The sequence below is a fragment of the Vicia villosa genome, linkage group LG1 (assembly GCF_029867415.1).
Source record: "Vicia villosa cultivar HV-30 ecotype Madison, WI linkage group LG1, Vvil1.0, whole genome shotgun sequence".
Taxonomy (NCBI): domain Eukaryota; kingdom Viridiplantae; phylum Streptophyta; class Magnoliopsida; order Fabales; family Fabaceae; genus Vicia; species Vicia villosa.
In genome coordinates this window covers 172,206,737-172,227,149 of record NC_081180.1, presented here as the reverse complement: position 1 = coordinate 172,227,149, position 20,413 = coordinate 172,206,737, and the positions used below count along the sequence as shown (strand labels likewise).

Sequence of the window (20,413 nt, the reverse complement as noted above, 5' to 3'; positions counted from 1 at the left end):
AGACCACGGCCACCCCTTATCTTTTCTTTCTCATTCACATTTAGTTTAAAATACATATAAGGTAAAAAGCTTCTACCTTTCCCTTTTTTCTCATATGCATTTGCTACCAGCACCAGAATCGGAACAAATTAAAATGATTGACATCTAACAGGTAAAAAGCTTTATTCATTCTTCTTTTATAAAAAGTAACAAATTAAAGTGATTGCTTAATTTGTGTTTTTGGGATTTTTAGGGTTTTTCTTCCTTGATGTGTTAAATTAAATGAACAACACATTAAATCATTAATCAATAATAATCTATCTGAGGTTTATTAAGCCAATTCATAACACCGTATTTTACAAATATAGTTATACACTGTAATAAGGTTTATTTAATCATTGTTTCTGCTTATTTTTAATAGTAAAGTTATCGGTATTTGAAAACAGATTAAAGTTGATTATTTAATTTTATTAATTTTTTTCTCTTTTAATTTCTATATTCTCTAAATTGATTTTTGGATCTGATCTGATATTATAGGAAAAGTAAAGATGAATAATAGGAAAATTGATTCTTTTTTCAAAAGGAAAGCATGTGAAATTGAAAGAGAAGAGAGAGATGAAGAAATTATAATCCCGACATCCGAATCTGAAACAGTTCTTGAGAATCCAACAATTGAAGAGCATTATGGTTTTGAAAATTCTTTGGAACGCGATCCTGGAAAGCGTCATCCGATTTGGCAATATCCACCAAATCAAGTGGATGCCATACGAAGAGCTTATCTAAAATAGGGTCCATATCAAATTCATTTAGAAAACTATCCTTTGTCCGGTAACGAGGATCATCCAAGAAGGTTTCAACATACTTGGTTTAGCATATTTCCATCATGGTTAGAATATTCACCATCCGAAGATGCCGCATATTGCTTACCATGTTACCTTTTTAGCAAAAAAATAAGTGGACGTCCCGTATCACTTGTCTTTATTTCTATGGGTTCTAGAAATTGGAAGAAAGTTAGGAATGGAAAACATTGTTCCTTTCTTAAACACATAGGGAAGGATCCTTGCTCACCACACAACAATGCAATGAAAGCTTTTCAAGACTTGTTGAATCAAGATGGTCATATTAGAAATGTTATTCAAGTGCAAAGTTCAAGTCAAAGAATGAATAATCGTTTACGACTCAAGACTTCAACTGACATTGTTTGTTGGTTAACACTACAAGCTTGTGCTTTTAGGGATCACGATGAAACTAGCATATCAAGAACTCAAGGTAACTTTATTGAGTTATTGAAACTTTTAGCATCCTACAATGATGAAATTGCAAAAGTTGTGTTGGAAAATGCTCCACAAAATTGCAAATATACTTCACATCAAATTCAAAGAGAGCTCTTGCAAATTCTTTCTAGTAGGGTGAAAAAGAGTATTCGTGAGAAAATTGGTGATTCCAAATTTTGTATCGTTGTTGATGAAACTCGTGATGAGTCAAAAAAGGAATAAATGGCTCTTGTATTTAGATTTGTTGATAAAGTTTGTTTAATACAAGAGAGATTTTTTGACGTGGCACATGTTAAAGACACCACATCCTTAACTCTTAAGGAAGCAATATGTGATATAGTTTCTCGACATAACCTTGATGTTTCTTGTAACATCCTGATTTTTATTAATATTTTTATTAATTATATTAGTAATTATATTATTTGGTGTTTTTAATAATTACTTATTTAGTTATTATGTAATATAATAATTATTTAAGTATTTAATTATGTGAGTGTTTGTGTTGTTTGACTTAATTGAGTTATTAGAGAGATATAACTAAATGAGCCTAAGTGATAGGAACATAATGGATGGATTGGTGGGTTAAGCCCAATTAACATAAGAGAGATAGTAAGAGTAGAAAGTTAGGGTTTTAGAGTTGGAGTATCATAACTCATTTTGGGGGAGAAAGAAGAGAGAAGAGAAAGAAGGGAGCACTTGAGAGAAGAAGAAAAATTATGCAGGAAGCCTCAATTTTCGCAGCAAGTTTCAGAATAGAGTCACCTTAGAAAAACGGACGTATCTCTCAATCCAACCGTTTGATCGTGCGGTACTTGGACACAACGTTCCTGACTCATAGAGGTAAGTTTTGACAGGAGCGATTTTGATTTTGAGGGTTTTAAGTTCGTCTGATAAGCTGATTCCCGAACTGGTTTTTAGGTGTGTCTCCAAATGATGTTAGAAAGGATTTCTTTTGGATAAAAGCTTAAAGCTATGGTGAAAGAGTCCATATTTACCAAGGTAAGGGTGGGGTTCTTTCATGATAAAGGGGTGTATGATAATGGGTTATGGTGGGTAGATTCTATACTTGATATCCATGTTCTTCTATGTTGCAATTTTGGGTATTTGGTGGTTTGTTGGAATGTGATGATATAAATGTGATAGGTTGTGTGCAATTGTTGATCTCTATGTATTAGATTGTTGTGTTTGTTGCGGGTAAACCATTGATAGTGAAATAATGGGTTTTGTTGTAGAATTAGAAATGGAATAGAAATAGAAGTGAATTGAATTAATATAATATGATTATTAATTGGTTGATTTAATTAATAGTTGAATTAATTTCAATAAGTCTATTTGGTTGGAAAATACTTAGACTTGGATAAATTATTCAATTTATCGGTAAACTATGATATTTTGAGAAATTGACCGTAATAGTGTTTTGGTTGAATATTTACGTTGAGAATTATATATTTCTATGCCAATGATGTCGTTTTGATAATTAACATGATATCTAAATTAGTTAAATGTTAATTGGAAGTTGAATTGGTTTACTTGATATATTGGCATATTGTGATTATTTTGCCAATTGAACCAAAATTGTGGTTTTGGTTTGGATGCCTTTGTTGCGGATAATGTTGTGGTTGCTAATATGATTATTATTATGCATTATTATGTGGATAGCCTTATGGTGTGAGTCCTAGAAAATTTTAATATTGCATATATGTTTCTATGAACTTGATAAGCTGTGTTGTGAACCTTTGACTAAAGTTGAACAATGTGATGTTGATATGTGACTGTTGTTGTGCTGTTGTTAAATCGTGTTGTGAGCCTATGGCTAAAGTTGAACGGTGTGATGTTGATATGTGACCGTTGTTGTGTCGTTGTCGAGTTGTGATCGTTGTATGTTGCCGCATAGCATAGCATAACATAAAGTTGAACAGTGTGATGTTGATATGTGACCGTGTTGATAAGTTGAAGGCTTTGCCTTATGCCTCAGAATTACTGGCAATGTTCTAAGTTGGGAGTTTTACTCCAATGGTACCACATGCATATGCATAGTTTGAGTCGCATATGGAGTCACATTTTGAATGTTGTGTTTATGAAGTGAATGCTATGATGTGTAAATGCATAGTTTGCAAAGTTGAATTCATTTGATATGAATTGTTGATGTGTGTAGATGTGATATATGTGAATGAAACATATATGATGAGAATGCGAATATATATGTATTAATGATATATGTATATCTGTGGAATATATGAACCATGTTTTACCATTGTTGATAGTTTTATTAATTTTCGTTGTGATTATGATGTGTATGTTATTATGTGCTTGAATGACATACTTGTAAACTTGAATATATTGTTATAGTTGATAGTTAACATTATTGTTGTGATGCAAATTGCTTATATTGAGAAGTGGTGAATTGTGTATGATCTTACCTTTGCTATATGTATTATCATACTTTCCTTTATAATGTTTGATATCTCACCCCTTCTGCTGATGTTTCCCCTACCATGGGAAATGAGCAGGTACTCAAGTATAGTTGTGGAAGTTTGTAGCTTCATCGTGTCCGGTTGGTGTGTCACTCTGATACGTAGTACTTGGGGGTTGTCTATATTGTTGTTTCTATGTTGTTCATGTGTTAGTTGTTGAGTTCCAAATTGGATAATGAGAAGTACTATGATGTTTGAAGTTGTTTCCGATTAAATAAGATGATTTGTTTATAAAGTCGCATGTTATGATTCCACTGCATATTAAATAAAAGTTGGTTTGTTTCTTTGAGCTGATATAAGTCGTTTGTGATCCTATGAGATTGAAGTGCCGCGTATCTGATTATGTGTTGTTGATATGAAGTAAATGTGATATCCCAAATGCTTGTTGATAGTTTTTAAAATACTTTGATTTCTGCATTATAATTTCGGGTAGAATTTGGGGTGTTACATTTCTAATATTCGTGGCCTAGGATATGATGGGGCTAGCAATATGAGAGGAGAATGGAATGGTTTACAAGCCCTCTTTATGAAGGATTTTCTTTATGCATACTTTGTTCATTGTTTTGCTCATCGATTGCAACTTGCATTAGTTACATCAATAAGAGAAGTAAAACTTGTTCATAAATTTTTTGAGAAGCTGATCTTTATTATGAATGTTGTTTATTCTTCTACAAAGCGCCATGATGAGTTACAAGCTTCCCAATTAGAAGAAATTGCTTATTTGTTAGAGATTGATGAAATTGTAACTGGTAAAGGTGCAAATTTAAATCAAGTTGGTACATTGAAATGAGCTGGAGATACTCGTTGGGGATCACATTACGATTCTATTTCTAGCTTGATAAACATGTATGAAGCAACTTGTTCAATTTTAAAAAAAATTCAAAAGATATAGGAAGTTATGCTACACGTGGGGATGTAGATAGTTGTTACAATTACTTGAAGGCATTTGATTTTATATTTATTTTGCACTTGATGAAAGAAATCATGGGAATAACAGATATGCTTTGTCAAGCTTTACAAAAAAATCAAGATGTAGTTAATGCTATGAACTTTGTTCGCTCAACAAAACATCTTATTCAAGGTTTGAGAGAAAACGGTTGGGATATATTGTTTACTAAAGTGATATTTTTGTGTGAAAAGCATGGTATTGAGATTCCTGATCTTAATGATGTTCATTTAACAACAAAATTTGAACGCTCCCGTCTTGAAGAGAATCAAGTCACAATTCAACATTACTTTAAAGTTGAAATCTTTTTCACTACCATTTGACAAACAATTACAAGAGATGAATAGCAGATTCAATGAGCAAGCAATGGATTGGTTAACTCTTTTTTGTTCTTTGTCTCATAAGGATGGATATAAAGCTTTTAACATTGATACTATTTGTTCTTTAGTTGAAAAATATTATCCTATGGATTTTAGTGATCAAGAGAAGAATAATTTGCAATTTCAACTCCAACATTTTCTATTTGTTGCTCGTCAAGCATCAAACTTGAATAATTTATCAACTATTCAACAACTATGTTCATGTTTAGTTGCATCTGGACAGGCTGAAACTTACTTCTTGATTGATAGACTACTTTGTCTTATCACGACTCTTCCCGTTTCTACGGCTACAACTGAGAGATCTTTTTCAGCAATGAAAATTATTAAGACTAAGTTGAGAAACAATATGGATGATGGGTTTCTTGGAGATATTATGACATTGTATATTGAAAGGGAGATTAGTGCAAGCATTAGTTCTGAGTCAATTATTGACGATTTCAAGTCACTCGGAATGCGTAAGGCATTACTTTAAGGTAGTTTTAAGTCATATAATTTAATTTTTTTAGTAATTAACTTTATATTTATTTTAACTTTAATGTTTTATTTAAAATATTATTTATATTTTATTTATAATTTTTATTTTACGTTAATGGCCCTCCCAAATTTTTTTATCTAGCTCCGCCACTGAATCTAACATAATGTGTGTCAAGTAAATCAATTCTCACATTAACCTTTGTCTACTTGCCACTTTCCTCCTCGTTACTCATATTATGGTTTTGTTAAGTAGGAACAATAGTAGGTTTTGCATTCAAGTTTTTATGTTTCTTGTGAAATATCAAACACATATTTTTTCTGAGGTAAAAATGCATTTTTTAAATGGGCTACCTCAATTCTCAAAAAATATTGAGTTCATAAAGGTCCTTTATGTAACACCCGTATATTTTAATTTTTAATTTAAATGGAAATTTAATTAATAATTAGAATTATTGATGGTTTGTGGGATTTAATTGGAAAAGGATGGCTTATGGTGTTGGGCCATGTGTGATGTTAAGGAATGAGGGGGGTGCTATGTTAGTAAAGCCCTTTACTAATTAAAATGTTATTTTTCATAAAAATAAGGAATTGAGGAAAAAAGGAAAATAGATGGGGAAGAGGAGCAGAAGAGTAGAAGTGCTGATACGTGAAAGAGGAACAGAAGAGGAAGAGGGCTAATCAAGATCCTTGGCTAAGGTAAGGGGGACTCTTCCGATTAACCTCTTTTATCGTATTATAGATGATAGGACTGATTTAGATGCATTGTTTGTGTCAATTGGTTATATGCTAGATTGGGGTTTTGGGGTGATTTTGAGGGGAATTGTATGATGTGATGAATTGTATGATTATATGATTGTTGTGATGGTTAAATGATCCTCTTTGTGTGTTATATTTGTGTTATAACATGTATGTGGCTGATATGGTGGTATTTGAGGTTCATGATATAACTCGATTTGGGTTTTGAGGATTTTGGGATAAATCTCGTAATGCTGTCAATTGCGATGAGAACTCTGACTTTTTCCAGTTTGCGCCGCGAAGGTAGGTGCGCGCCGCGAAGGCGTAGTGATTTTCTCGTTCCGCGCCGCGAACCTTTGTTTGTGCCGCGAAGGCGTGTTTCTATTCGTTACACGCTGCGAACTGTGTGTGTGGCGCCGCGTGCTGTAGCGATAATTGTTTTCTTGTAAAAAGTTAAAGATGTGTAACTTTCAAACCGTAAGTCCGTTTTAGACGCCGTTTTGGATGTTGTTCCTTAAATTGAATACTCTACCATATGAAATAAATAAAACAACAATAACTTGATTTTATTTTGAAAAGTACCGTTTTCTCCAAATGTGGGTTATTCTGGTTTTGCATAGTTGATGAGATGCAATGATTGTTGTTTGCATAATTGAATATGTGCAATGATGTGTGTTGTGATAATGTGGTTGCTTCTGCTTGTTATGAAAATGGATGTTGTTCATGGTAAATATGATTATCATGTGTTTTGATGAATGATGATGTAAATACTCTGTAGTTGTTGGATTAATTTGTGGTACTTAGTACACGATTGTGAGAGGTGTTATTGTTGTTGCACTGAATGGCGAATGTTCTATCTGTTATGATGTCGTGGTGGTAATTGGTGTTTGATATACATATATTGTTGAGGTAAAATATGTATTTTATTATGGTTGAGAAATAGCATAATTGTGTGTGGCTATTGATTATTGTGTTGGTTGATGATTATGACATTTGGATGGTTTATGTGGATGATGAGCATGTTATGGTTGATACATGCATTTCATAATCATTATGTGGCTGATCCTTGACGATGGTGGATCAGTGGTAGCTAATTCCCATTGTGTGGAATTAGTGAGTGGGTGTTGCCGTATCCTTGACGATGGTGGATCGGTGAGATGGGTTATCTCAGATTTTGGTACCACATGCATATAGTTGCATTTGCATTAGGCTACTTGTGTTATTATAACATGAATGGAAGATTGTCCAATGTTATAATATGTGATGATTGTGTAATAGCTATGATTTGTTTGGATGAATTATGGTGATGTTTCTTGGTAATGTATTCTATTTGTTGTTGTATGTTGATGAGTACTTCCTGACAATCTGAATATAATGAAATTGGATGAATAATGTGACTATGATGTGTTATTGTTTATGATTCGATAACATTTGTTAATTGTGAATGAGACTCACCCTTACTGTTGATATTTTCAGATTGAGGATAGCGGCTTTTGGCTCGGTGAGGATTAGCTCATGAGTCAGTTTATTTAGTATAGCGTCGGTGTCATGCTCTGATATTGTAACACTGGGGGAACGCTAGTTTAGAGTTTATGATGATACTCTATTTTTGTTGTTATTGGAGTAATTTTGTGAGATATCGCATAGATGATGTTATGCTTATCCGTTGATTAATGTTCCGCTGTGTAGAAACATGATTTTGTTAAATTGATGATTTGCCCCTAAGTGAAGCATGACAATTGATTTATAATGATTTGTTTTAAATTTAATTGTGGCACCCTTGTTTTCATGTTTTACTCTGAATTATTTTATTAATTTCCGCGGGGTTTAGAAGGGTGTTACAATAGTGGTATCAGAGCAGGTCGGTCCGTCCGGCCAATTGTCGAGTCAGTTGAGTTGCACGATGGTTGAATACTGTCGGCATATTATCCCTTGGTACGCGACATGTGAGTGAATCACTGTCGGTACTTGGTTGTTTGTTGTGGAAGTTGGTTTGAAACAAGTGGGGGAGAAGCTTCGCTTCTCGGTTATGTTTCACTAGTAAGATGATTGGTTCAGTAGGCTGTTGTTGGCAACAGTGCAAGCGTTGTTGGAGTTTGTTGTTTCCCGAATTGAAGGTGACTTGGAATTTGGACTTGACTGGTAGTTAATTTGGAACATCTGGAAGGAAGATGATTAGAGGTAATTGACGATTATTTTGTAAGAGAGGAAAATTAGAAAGTTGCAATGTATCAGCTCTACTGATGGACTGCGGAGTTGTCAGTTGAGTAGCCTTGCGTCTCGGAAGAGGTTCAGCTGTAAGTTTGCAAGGAGGATTGCTGTCGTAATGTTTCAGAAATCGCACTTCGGTGATGGAATGTGTTGCTCAAGTTATAAGAATGTTTGGAAGTGAAGAGATATGATAGGGGCTGTTTGGAATGTGATCGGTTTAAAGAGAATGAGTTTTGGAATGAGATTTTCGTAAGCAAAACGCAGGAAAATTGCTGAATAGCTGCAGAACTTCGAAAATTCATAACTGGAGTTCTGGACATCCGATTTGAGTTCCGTTCGAAGCGTCGGAAAGCTAACGAGATGAACTTTGTTATAAAAATAGTTGCAGAAGCTGTAACATAATTAATTGTGACAGGATGCCGTTGGAAAGAGGTGAAGTTGCGGTTACTCTTGTTCTTATAACAAGACTTGTTTATTGGTACTGCACGGGATATCAGTGTCAGTGGAACGGATTGAAGGAATAATTAAAAGGTTTGTTGAGAAGTAATTTTAAGAATTAAATGTACCAATTGAGGAGTTTTGGATATATCGTATAGAGTGTCGCTGCATAAGGTCGGTGTTGCATTTTCGGACAACGATTGGAAAATTCATATCTTGAGTTCCGAGTGTCGGATTAATGTGCCGTTTGAGCCTACAAAGAGGTGAAATTATGTTCTACTTTATGGGAGAGTTATAAATACAGTAGAAGTGATCCTATGAGGAGAGGTTCTGAAGTCGGTTATGGAAGCGTGAAACATGTTGAATAAGAATACCTACTACCGTGATTGTTTGAAACAAAACTGAGTAAAACATGTTGTTGATGAATAGGTTGATGAGATGTTCGATAATAAAGATGATTTGAGCGCCGATGGATTTTAGTGAAGAGTGAATTAGTAGTAAAGGTGAAATAAGTTTTAGTACGGTTGAAGTCATATTTGTGATGTCAAAGCAACGACATGTATGAAAGGAGAATCGTAGAAAATTTCTGACACCTATTGAGGTGAGGAAGACTTTGTTGAGATTTCGAGTGGAATGATATTTGGGCGCGAAAGATGTTATGGGATTTAGAGTAAAACCACGAGTTATGAATGTTGTCGCAGTCTTTTGCTAAGATGAGGATTTGATTTGGAACGAGATGAATAGTAATGTCCGAGTATATTAGTGATTATGAAGTTTGAAAGTACTTAACAAGTATGTGATGCTAAGTGACTATGAAGCAGATTGCGTAAAATGTTTGGACATTGGTGTCTCACCGACAAGATCCAATGAGAAGGGAGTGTGCGAGTTGTAAAGACTCAAGGTGAAATATTGGATGATGATGATATTAATGAGTTTGAGTGCAAACTCGGGAAGGACACTATTATGTAGTAACGACAGTTTATGCTTAAATATGGTTGTCGGCTATCTATTGACAAATTGAGGACTTAATCACCCTTAATCTCTTGTTGATAGTAGACGGAATCATACAGATGGGATGAACTTGTTTGTTACCTTAATGGTTTGGGATGCGAAGAATACTAAGCCGTGAGAATAATCACTCACCATGTGGTGTGAACTTATGAAGAAGTGAATACGAAAGAGTGCAATATATTGGATGATGACTTAAGACAGGTAATCAGAGTCGCGCAGCGGAAGTGTGATGTGGAGTAGTGTTATGATCACTACTTGTGGCAAGTGAGGAATTAATATGTCAGAAGTCTACATAGAGAATATGTATTGATCTATATGTTGGATTTAGAATCTAGTGGATGTAAGGATGCCGTGTCGAAGAATTATAACTCTTTTGAATAATTGCCGAGATGATGAATATGTTATTATGGTTGTACGTAGTTAACGAGTATATATTCGGCGAAATTAAAACGAAGAGTTGATGCTATAATAATTTTGTTTCGTTGTTAAGGTGGTATTGTGGATTCCAAATATAATGAGGAATTATACCCTATGAAGGACAAAGTTGATTTAATTCTTAAAGAAGAGTGGGATTCAACTTGAGCTATTATGTAAGCATTGGTATATCGAGGCTGATGAGTGTGATTATAACTACTCGTGTGCACTCATTCCGATGGTTGAAATGTTTAATAGATGAAGTAAATCTGGAATTTGTTTTTGGATGCGAGTAAGCATTGTTGAGTGGTAAATTAGTACCATGGATGGTAAAGAATGATTCTTGAACGAATGAGTAAAGAGGGCCAGGGTTGGGTATAACTCAGAAGTCTAATTGGTAATGATGGTTGTAATGAGTAATCAGAATAGTGCAGCAAAAGCGGAATGTAACGTGTTGGATAACTGATGGTGTAACTTAAGAGGAGTCAGATAATCGGAATCCAATGATATGGGAATATGAGCATTGAGTTTCTTGAAAGAAGCAGTTGTTGAAAAGTGTAAGTATTATTTTATCGCTCAGATGGAAGAGTGTGTCTAAGGTTGGTATGTTTGGTAGATGGAATGCATTACTGCAACGTTGATCAGTGTGATCATACTATGGATTGTGTAATTGTATTACTCAGTTGTTGAGCGTATTATATAGGTTATACATCAATGTTCTATTGTTGTTAACCTTTTGGAGGTATAGCGAGTGGTATACTTTTGGATGGTCAAATGCGACGTAAGAACTGGGATTTGAATGTATGAAACATGTTTCCTGTTGGTTATGTCAGATGGATTTTTGAGGATTGACTGATGGTAATGATTAATTGGGAGCTGGAGAGTCAGGTGTAGGACTTTTATACGAGCTGGCTACTTGAGGTATGTTTTCGAGGACGAAAACTCTTTTAGTGGGGGAGAGTTGTAACACCCGTATATTTTAATTTTTAATTTAAATGGAAATTTAATTAATAATTAGAATTATTGATGGTTTGTGGGATTTAATTGGAAAAGGATGGCTTATGGTGTTGGGCCATGTGTGATGTTAAGGAATGAGGGGGGTGCTATGTTAGTAAAGCCCTTTACTAATTAAAATGTTATTTTTCATAAAAATAAGGAATTGAGGAAAAAAGGAAAATAGATGGGGAAGAGGAGCAGAAGAGTAGAAGTGCTGATACGTGAAAGAGGAACAAATGAGGAAGAGGGCTAATCAAGATCCTTGGCTAGGGTAAGGGGGGACTCTTCCGATTAACCTCTTTTATCGTATTATAGATGATAGGACTGATTTAGATGCATTGTTTGTGTCAATTGGTTATATGCTAGATTGGGGTTTTGGGGTGATTTTGAGGGGAATTGTATGATGTGATGAATTGTATGATTATATGATTGTTGTGATGGTTAAATGATCCTCTTTGTGTGTTATATTTGTGTTATAACATGTATGTGGCTGATATGGTGGTATTTGAGGTTCATGATATAACTCGATTTGGGTTTTGAGGATTGTGAGAGGTGTTATTGTTGTTGCACTGAATGGCGAATGTTCTATCTGTTATGATGTCGTGGTGGTAATTGGTGTTTGATATACATATATTGTTGAGGTAAAATATGTATTTTATTATGGTTGAGAAATAGCATAATTGTGTGTGGCTATTGATTATTGTGTTGGTTGATGATTATGACATTTGGATGGTTTATGTGGATGATGAGCATGTTATGGTTGATACATGCATTTCATAATCATTATGTGGCTGATCCTTGACGATGGTGGATCAGTGGTAGCTAATTCCCATTGTGTGGAATTAGTGAGTGGGTGTTGCCGTATCCTTGACGATGGTGGATCGGTGAGATGGGTTATCCCAGATTTTGGTACCACATGCATATAGTTGCATTTGCATTAGGCTACTTGTGTTATTATAACATGAATGGAAGATTGTCCAATGTTATAATATGTGATGATTGTGTAATAGCTATGATTTGTTTGGATGAATTATGGTGATGTTTCTTGGTAATGTATTCTATTTGTTGTTGTATGTTGATGAGTACTTCCTGACAATCTGAATATAATGAAATTGGATGAATAATGTGACTATGATGTGTTATTGTTTATGATTCGATAACATTTGTTAATTGTGAATGAGACTCACCCTTACTGTTGATATTTTCAGATTGAGGATAGCGGCTTTTGGCTCGGTGAGGATTAACTCATGAGTCAGTTTATTTAGTATAGCGTCGGTGTCATGCTCTGATATTGTAACACTGGGGGAACGCTAGTTTAGAGTTTATGATGATACTCTATTTTTGTTGTTATTGGAGTAATTTTGTGAGATATCGCATAGATGATGTTATGCTTATCCGTTGATTAATGTTCCGCTGTGTAGAAACATGATTTTGTTAAATTGATGATTTGCCCCTAAGTGAAGCATGACAATTGATTTATAATGATTTGTTTTAAATTTAATTGTGGCACCCTTGTTTTCATGTTTTACTCTGAATTATTTTATTAATTTCCGCGGGGTTTAGAAGGGTGTTACACTTTATTTCAAATTTTGATGATAATTACTTTTCGAGTAGTTGTCTCTCACTCAATTCATGTCATGTAATAATAATATCATCAACATAAACAAGAAGTATAATTCACTTTCCTCCATGTAAATGTTTTAAAAAATAAAGTGTGAATTATCTTACTTTTCTTATAGTCTAAACACAACATCTTATTGATGAATCTTTCAAACCATGTCCGAGGAGACTATTTTATTCCACTCAAGGATTTCTTCATTCGACATACCTTGTTGGTTGGCTCCACCTGTGATGCTAAAACCATGTGGAATCTCCATATACACTTCATCCTCTAAGTCTCCATGCAAGAACATATTTTTAACATCAATTTATTGTAATTCTCATCCATAGTAAGAAACAAGAGATATTAAGACTCCAAAAATATTCATCTTTGTCAATGGTGTAAATGTCTCATCGTAATCAATGCCATATGTCTGAGTATAATCTTTGGCCACTAGTCTGGCCTTGTAACAATCAAAAGTGTCATATGATTTGTGCTTTACAATATAGATTCATATACATCTAACTGACTTCTTACAATCAAAAGAGCTTTTATTTTCTCACTCATAGCTTGAGTCCAATTTTATATTTCAATACTTCTTCATCATCTTATGAGATTTTCACATAATCAATAGCTGCAATAAAACTCTGATATTGCATGAAAATATGTTTAGAGAAGATACATTGATATATATATATATATATATATATATATATATATATATATATATATATATATATATATATATATATATATATATATATATATATATATATATATATATATATATTTGAAGGGACACGATCTTTTATATTTTTTCAAAGAAATGAGTAAATCATTCAAATCAATATCACAAGTATTAGAAATTTGAGAATCACCAATAGGAAAATCATTTTTAATACTTATCTCAGGTTCAAGCTATTGAAGTTGTTTCTTTAGAAGATGAGATTTACCTTTTCTTTGATACACTATAAAGAGTGTCGAAGGGGTTGGTTCTTGAAAAATAGAAAACAATGGAGAAACAAAATAGGATTATAAGTAGATTCAAGACTATGACCATGAGTAAGTTCACTCAGAAAATGCCACAATTCAGGCTCATAAATAGACTTTAGTCTATTGGCAAAGTTATGACTGAGAATCAAAAACTTAAACTCAGAGTCAGAGTCATTCATATCCCCCCCTGAGGTCGAGGACGATTGAAGGAAGACACATTTTCGTGAAAGGTTATATCTTTAGAAAGAAAGTACTTACGAGTGAGTGAATGATAACATTTGTACCCTCTTTTGTTAGGAGGATAACCTACAAAGACACATCTTAGGGCACACAAATTTAACTTAGTTCGGTGTTTCTTATGGGCATGGATAAAAGCTACAAAACCAAATACTCCAGATTCGAGACTCTACAACATAGAAGAAGAAGGAAAAATTGAGATCATAAATTGAACAAGATTGACATTTCTTGTTAAAATTACTTCACCTAAATATGATTTTGGAAGATACATTTCAAAGAGAAATGCTTGAGCGACTTCAAGTAAGTGATAGTTTTTTTTGCGACACCATTTTATTATGGAGTGTTAGCACATGTGAATTCAGGGACAATATCGTGTTTAGTGATAAATTTGTAAAAATTGTGATTGACAAATTCTTCAACATTGTCAATATGTATTCTTTTAATACCTTTTCCAAATTTTATATGTATCATACTATAAAACTGAATAAACAATTGTGGTTATTCTAATTTATTATTCATCAAGAAAATCCAAGTTACTTGAGAACAATCATCTATAAAAGAAACAAGGCTTAAATTCACTTTTGGTCCTTGTAAGTTAGCGAGTTTTTGATTTTCGTCCCTGTAAGTGTTTTTATGGTCTGAGTCTTTATATTTCACTTCCAGGTTCGTTTTAGTCCCTAAAATCAAAATCCACAAGAAATTTTGCAGAAAAATCCGCATGAAACCTGCAGATTTTCCTGCGAATTTTGGCTTTAGGGACTAATTTTCAAGCCAAAAGTAAGCTATAAGGACTCAAACAAAAAAAACTTACAGGGACGAAAATAAAAAACTCACTAACTTACAAGGACCAAAAGTGCATTTAAGCCAATAAATAAACTATCTCATACTGAAAAATGTTATAAACATGGGTTGGTTCCCAAACATTAGAAAGAATAAAATAGGGATGGAAATATTACATTTAAAAGACTCAGCACATTGTTTTGAAATTAGGGATGGAAATATACATTTCATTAATGAAAAAGAAGGATGAGCAAAAGGCTTTTTCTGAAGCCATAATTGGGAGGCAGGAAATGAAGTGTAGAAGACACAACCTTTTGATTAATTCGTGTATCAGAGAGATAGTATAACCCTCCATATTCCTAAGAAAATCCAATTTGTTGCAAGATCCTTAAAGTTACAATGAGAATAAAAAGATATAAATCCATAATTATTATCCTCTATTACAAATAGAGATAAGGTTGCTCGATAATTCAGAGATATAAACCACATATTTCAATTTAAAAATTGAGTATAAGAACCATATACAACAATAACATACAAAATGTCAAAAGCAGGAATATTCTTTAAAAAATTATTGAAAATCAAATGATGTGATGATTGACCCTAGAATCAAGAGTCCAAGCACTCTTGGAGCCAATATCGACAACATTAAAGGTGAAATCATAATAGATCTATTTTAAACCATATTGGTTGATACTAGAGATGACAATTTGACTCATAATCAACGGGTACTCACAAGATATATCTATTACGAGTAGAGTAAAAATCCACAAAATTGGTATGAGCATAAGCACGAGTAATTACTTGCTAAAATAAATGGATATAAGTGTGGCTATTGTATGGTACCTTAGTACCAACCTCATCTCATGCCCGCTTAATATATAATTTATAGTATTACATAAAAAATATGTATATCACTTTTTAAAATTACATCTATATCAAGTTTGAAAACTACTGGCTTAAGGAAGAAGGCACCGGGGATGTTGTGAAATAGGGATGGATGCATGGTGTTAATCATGATGTAGTTAATTACATGTCTTCGTTTGCGGAAGAACTAGATAAATGGAATAAGAGTAGAGGTCGGAAACAGAAGGAGGACCTAGTTGTGCATAAGGCGATAAATGAAAACTTTTGTGGTAACCATGACTCTGCATCAGTTATGTGGTTTTAGCGAAGCCCAAAAAGAATATAACAAGTTACTTATTTACGAAGACTCATACTGGAAACAGAGGGAGAAAATGCACTAGCTTCGTGACGAGGATCTCAATACTAAGTTCATCCATCTGTCAGCAACTACTAGTAGAAACTCCAAAAAATTTGATATGCTCATGAATGATAATATGGAAGAAATCAGAGACCAAGTGGGAATATGTGAGGTTGCAAGGAACTATTTTGAAAAATTGTTTACGGTTAAAGAGGGAAATTATGATCCAATCTTAAATCTCATACAACCTTCGATTTCAATGGAAGATAGCGCGAGATTGTTGAGTCTGGTATCGAAGGAGGAATTGCACATGGCATTACTTGATATGCATCTAGAAAAATCTCTATGTCCAGAAGGTTTCAACCCGTCATTTTACCAAAAATTCTGGGAATTAAGTAGTGATAACATATTTGAGAGAGTCACACACTGGCTAGATAGGGGTTTCTTCCCCTCGTCGATTAACGAAGCAAATATTTGTCTAATTCCCAAGTGTGTTAAACCCCATGATATGAAGGAGCTTAGACATATATCGTTATGCAATGTGATCTATAAATTGGTTTCTAAGATGTTGGCGAATAGGATGAAAAGTTGCTTGGGGAAATTTGTTTCGGAGGAACAATCAACATTTATAGAAGGGTGCTCCATCCTAGATAATGTTATGATCGCTATTGAGATTATTCATGCTCTTGAGAGGAATGTTAAAGGTAATAATGCTCAGTTATCTTTCAAGATCGACATTATTTAGGCGTATGATAGAGTGGATTGGGGATTCCTGAGAGGCGTGCTTAAGAGGATATGTTTCGCGGATAGGTGGGTTTAGTGGGTGATGATGTGTGTTACGTCAGTGCAGTATTTTGTTCTTGTGAATTCAGATTTAATCTGACTAAATTAGAAGTTTTCTTCAGTCGTAACCTGAGTACGCCTTCTCAAGAAGACCTTGCGCGTATTATAGGGGTGCGTCATTTTTTGGGCATAGTGACGTACTTGGGTCTATCGTCTATGATTGGGAGGAGCAAAAAAGCCACCTTTGCTTTTATTAAGGACCATATTTTGGAAGAGAATTAAGTCTTGGAGAGGTAGATCTTTATCCAAAGGTGGAAAAGAAGTTATGATTAATCCAGTCTTGCAATTAATACCAACCTACATTATGAGTATCTTTATCATTCCTGTTGTGGTTGTAAAAGACATTGAGAAAATGCTGAACCCCTTCTGGTGAGGAGAAGGTCATAATAATAGGGGTATTGGGTGGATGGCATGGGATAAATGATCATGTACTAAAAAGTAAGGAGGATTGGGGTTTCGTGACTTTAGAGCGTTTAATATGGCTATGGTGGCTAAATAGGGTTGGCAACTTGTAACCAGAATCTCCAAAGCAAGGTACGTTACTAGATGTTCTTTTTTCGAATCTAACCTTGGTAATAATCCGAGTTTTGCTTGGAGGAGTATATGGAAGTCCATAAATGTCTTAACGCTTGGTTGTAGGTGAAGTATAGGGGATGGTAGTAACATACAGACAATTAACTAACCTTGGCTTCGAGGGAAAGAAGACGGGTTCCTGGATGATCCTCAAAGACAAGGTGTGTATGATATTACTGTTAAAAATCTCATGTTGCCTAATGTTAAACAATGAGATGCGCGAATGATAGGAGAACTTTTTGATGATGCAGTTATCGAAGGTATCTTACAGGTCCCAATGGTGGAGGATGTTGTAGAGGACAAGATGATTTGGAAGGATGAGCAAAATGGAATATATAGTGTGAGATATGGGTATATACTTTGGATGAACACCCAAGTGGACCGTATGATTGAGAGAGAGGAGGAGGATTGGTGTAGCTTGTGGAACATTAAAGCGCCACCTCGGGTCAAACATATCTTGTGAAGAATTTGTATGGGTTTTTACCGACTCGGCTCAGACTTTGACAATATCATGTTCAATTCCCGTCAGAGTGTCAGCTTTGTGATACTAATGCTGAAGATGATTAACATGTTCTGTTTGGATGTAGCGCTACTAACCAATGTTGGAGGGAAGCAGATTTGTCCTCTATTATAGACCCTCGGTTAATCTCCTTTTATGATGCTAAGTCTATATATATATATATATATATATATATATATATATATATATATATATATATATATATATATATATGTATATATATGTAATAAAGAGGATAAAAAGGTTGCGGGTAGAGTTGCAGTTATGATAGATGTGATCTGGAGACATAGAAATGATAAATTATGGTATAATGAGCAGGAGGAGGCTACAAAACTCGGTATGATTGCACTTTGTAATTGGCAATCTTGGTTTTCGGCTCAGCATGATCAGGATACAGGAAATTCGCAACAGCATCCCACGAGTTGGGAAGCACCTAATGTTGGGTGCCTCAAGTGCAATGTTGACGCAAGTTTCAATAATCAAAGGGGTCACTAATAAAGGTTGGTGTGTGTGAGATAACCTTGGTAAATTTATAATTGCAGGTGTAGCTTGGAATTTTTGTACTCAATCTATCATAGAAGCACAAGCCCTCGCCCTTAAAGATTCATGGAGCTATAACTTTGCATTTGAAAAACGTTACCTTTGAAAGTGACTTCCAAAGGGCAGTTCAAGCACTCAGGTCCAAACACAAGGGTAACTCTGAGTTTAGTTTAATTATTCTTGCTTTACAAACTTTGTTATATTCTTATCCTAACTTTGAGTTAAAGTTTATCAAACGCCAAGCGAATTCGGTTGCCCACTCATTAGCGAAGGCGGCTAATTCTTGATCTAGGCGTAGTACTCTTCGTTCGATTCCTTCTTATATTGAACATCATTTAATTAGTGATATAAATTAAGTTTGATTTTGTAAAAAAAAATCAATTTTAATATAAATGTCTTTTATTTTTAATTCAACAATAAAATCTTAATTTTTTAAAGAAAATTTGAATAGTTAAAAATGATAAGACAAATTTTTAAGAAAATATGAATAGTTTAAAACGATAAGAGAATTTTTAATTGATTAATTTAATTTTATTAGAATTGCACATTCAAGTATGAGTATTTAAATATCCATAAAATATAAATATAATTACAAACATTAATGTCCACGTGAGTAAAAATTTTCAAAACCACGGATATCCGAACGAAGAATATAATACAACCCAACTATTTTTATTTTCATCACTATTTGATATTTGCAAAAGTGTCATCCCAGAACAACAACAAGAAAAAAAAAATCTTGTATTTTTAATTTTTTTATGCAATTCTTTTTTTAATTTGAAATGAGCGGTGTCGGCAGAAAATAACACTATCGTTGTAATGAAGAGTTGTCCGGGAAGAACAATAATACTGCACTTTTCAAAATATATCTTGTAATGCTACACTTTTCAAAATAGAAATTGTTATTCTTACACCAAATCTTACACATACACCGTATATACAGACGATATTGTTCATGTACGGACGAATACTATTCATATACTGACGAATACTATTTATGTACGGACATTTATTTTTAATACATGGACGTGCATTAACCAACTTCATTACTGTATTAATCAAGTTTTTATACTGCATTAACCAAGTTTGATGACTGCTAAAAATATTTTTAATACCTGGATGTTATATTAATCAACTTTATTACTGCATTAACCAAGTTTGATGACTGTTAAAAATTATTTTTAATACCTGGATGTTGCATTAACCAACTTCATTAGTGCATTAACCAAATTTTTACACTACATTAACCAAATTTAGTGACTCCTGTAAAATACTGTTGGGTGTAAGTATTGGTGTAACAATTGAGTGTATAAATAGCATTATTCTTTTCAAAATATCTTTGTTATATAACATTTTATCAATAAATATTCAGAAAAATTATTCAATTTATTTTCTTTTATGGTTTTTTTGTCTTATATATATATATATATATATATATATATATATATATATATATATATATATATATATATATATATATATATATATATATATATATATATATATATATATATATATATATATATATATATATATATATATTCAGTATATTAACACATCCAAATATGGCCATCCTCCTGTCTTTTTGTTTTCTTATGTCAAAAAATATGTATATTTATTCATTAGACTCATCACCTTTCTGAGCAAGTTAGTCCTTTTAGTAGAGGATGGCTTTGTCTTATACCTGCGTGGCTGCGTCTCATCATGTAGCTTTCATTGTTGCCTTTGGTTTCACTTCATTTTTTGTTGGTCATGTCGTTTTCTTTTGCTTAACTCGTAGGCCCTTGCTCA

At 33.6% G+C, this 20,413-nt stretch overlaps 1 pseudogene; it reads left to right on the top strand.

Moving 5' to 3' along the window:
* The first annotated feature begins 527 nt into the window (after window positions 1-527).
* On the top strand, window positions 528-5,525 carry LOC131659520 (uncharacterized; annotated as a pseudogene).
* The last annotated feature ends 14,888 nt before the right edge of the window (window positions 5,526-20,413 follow it).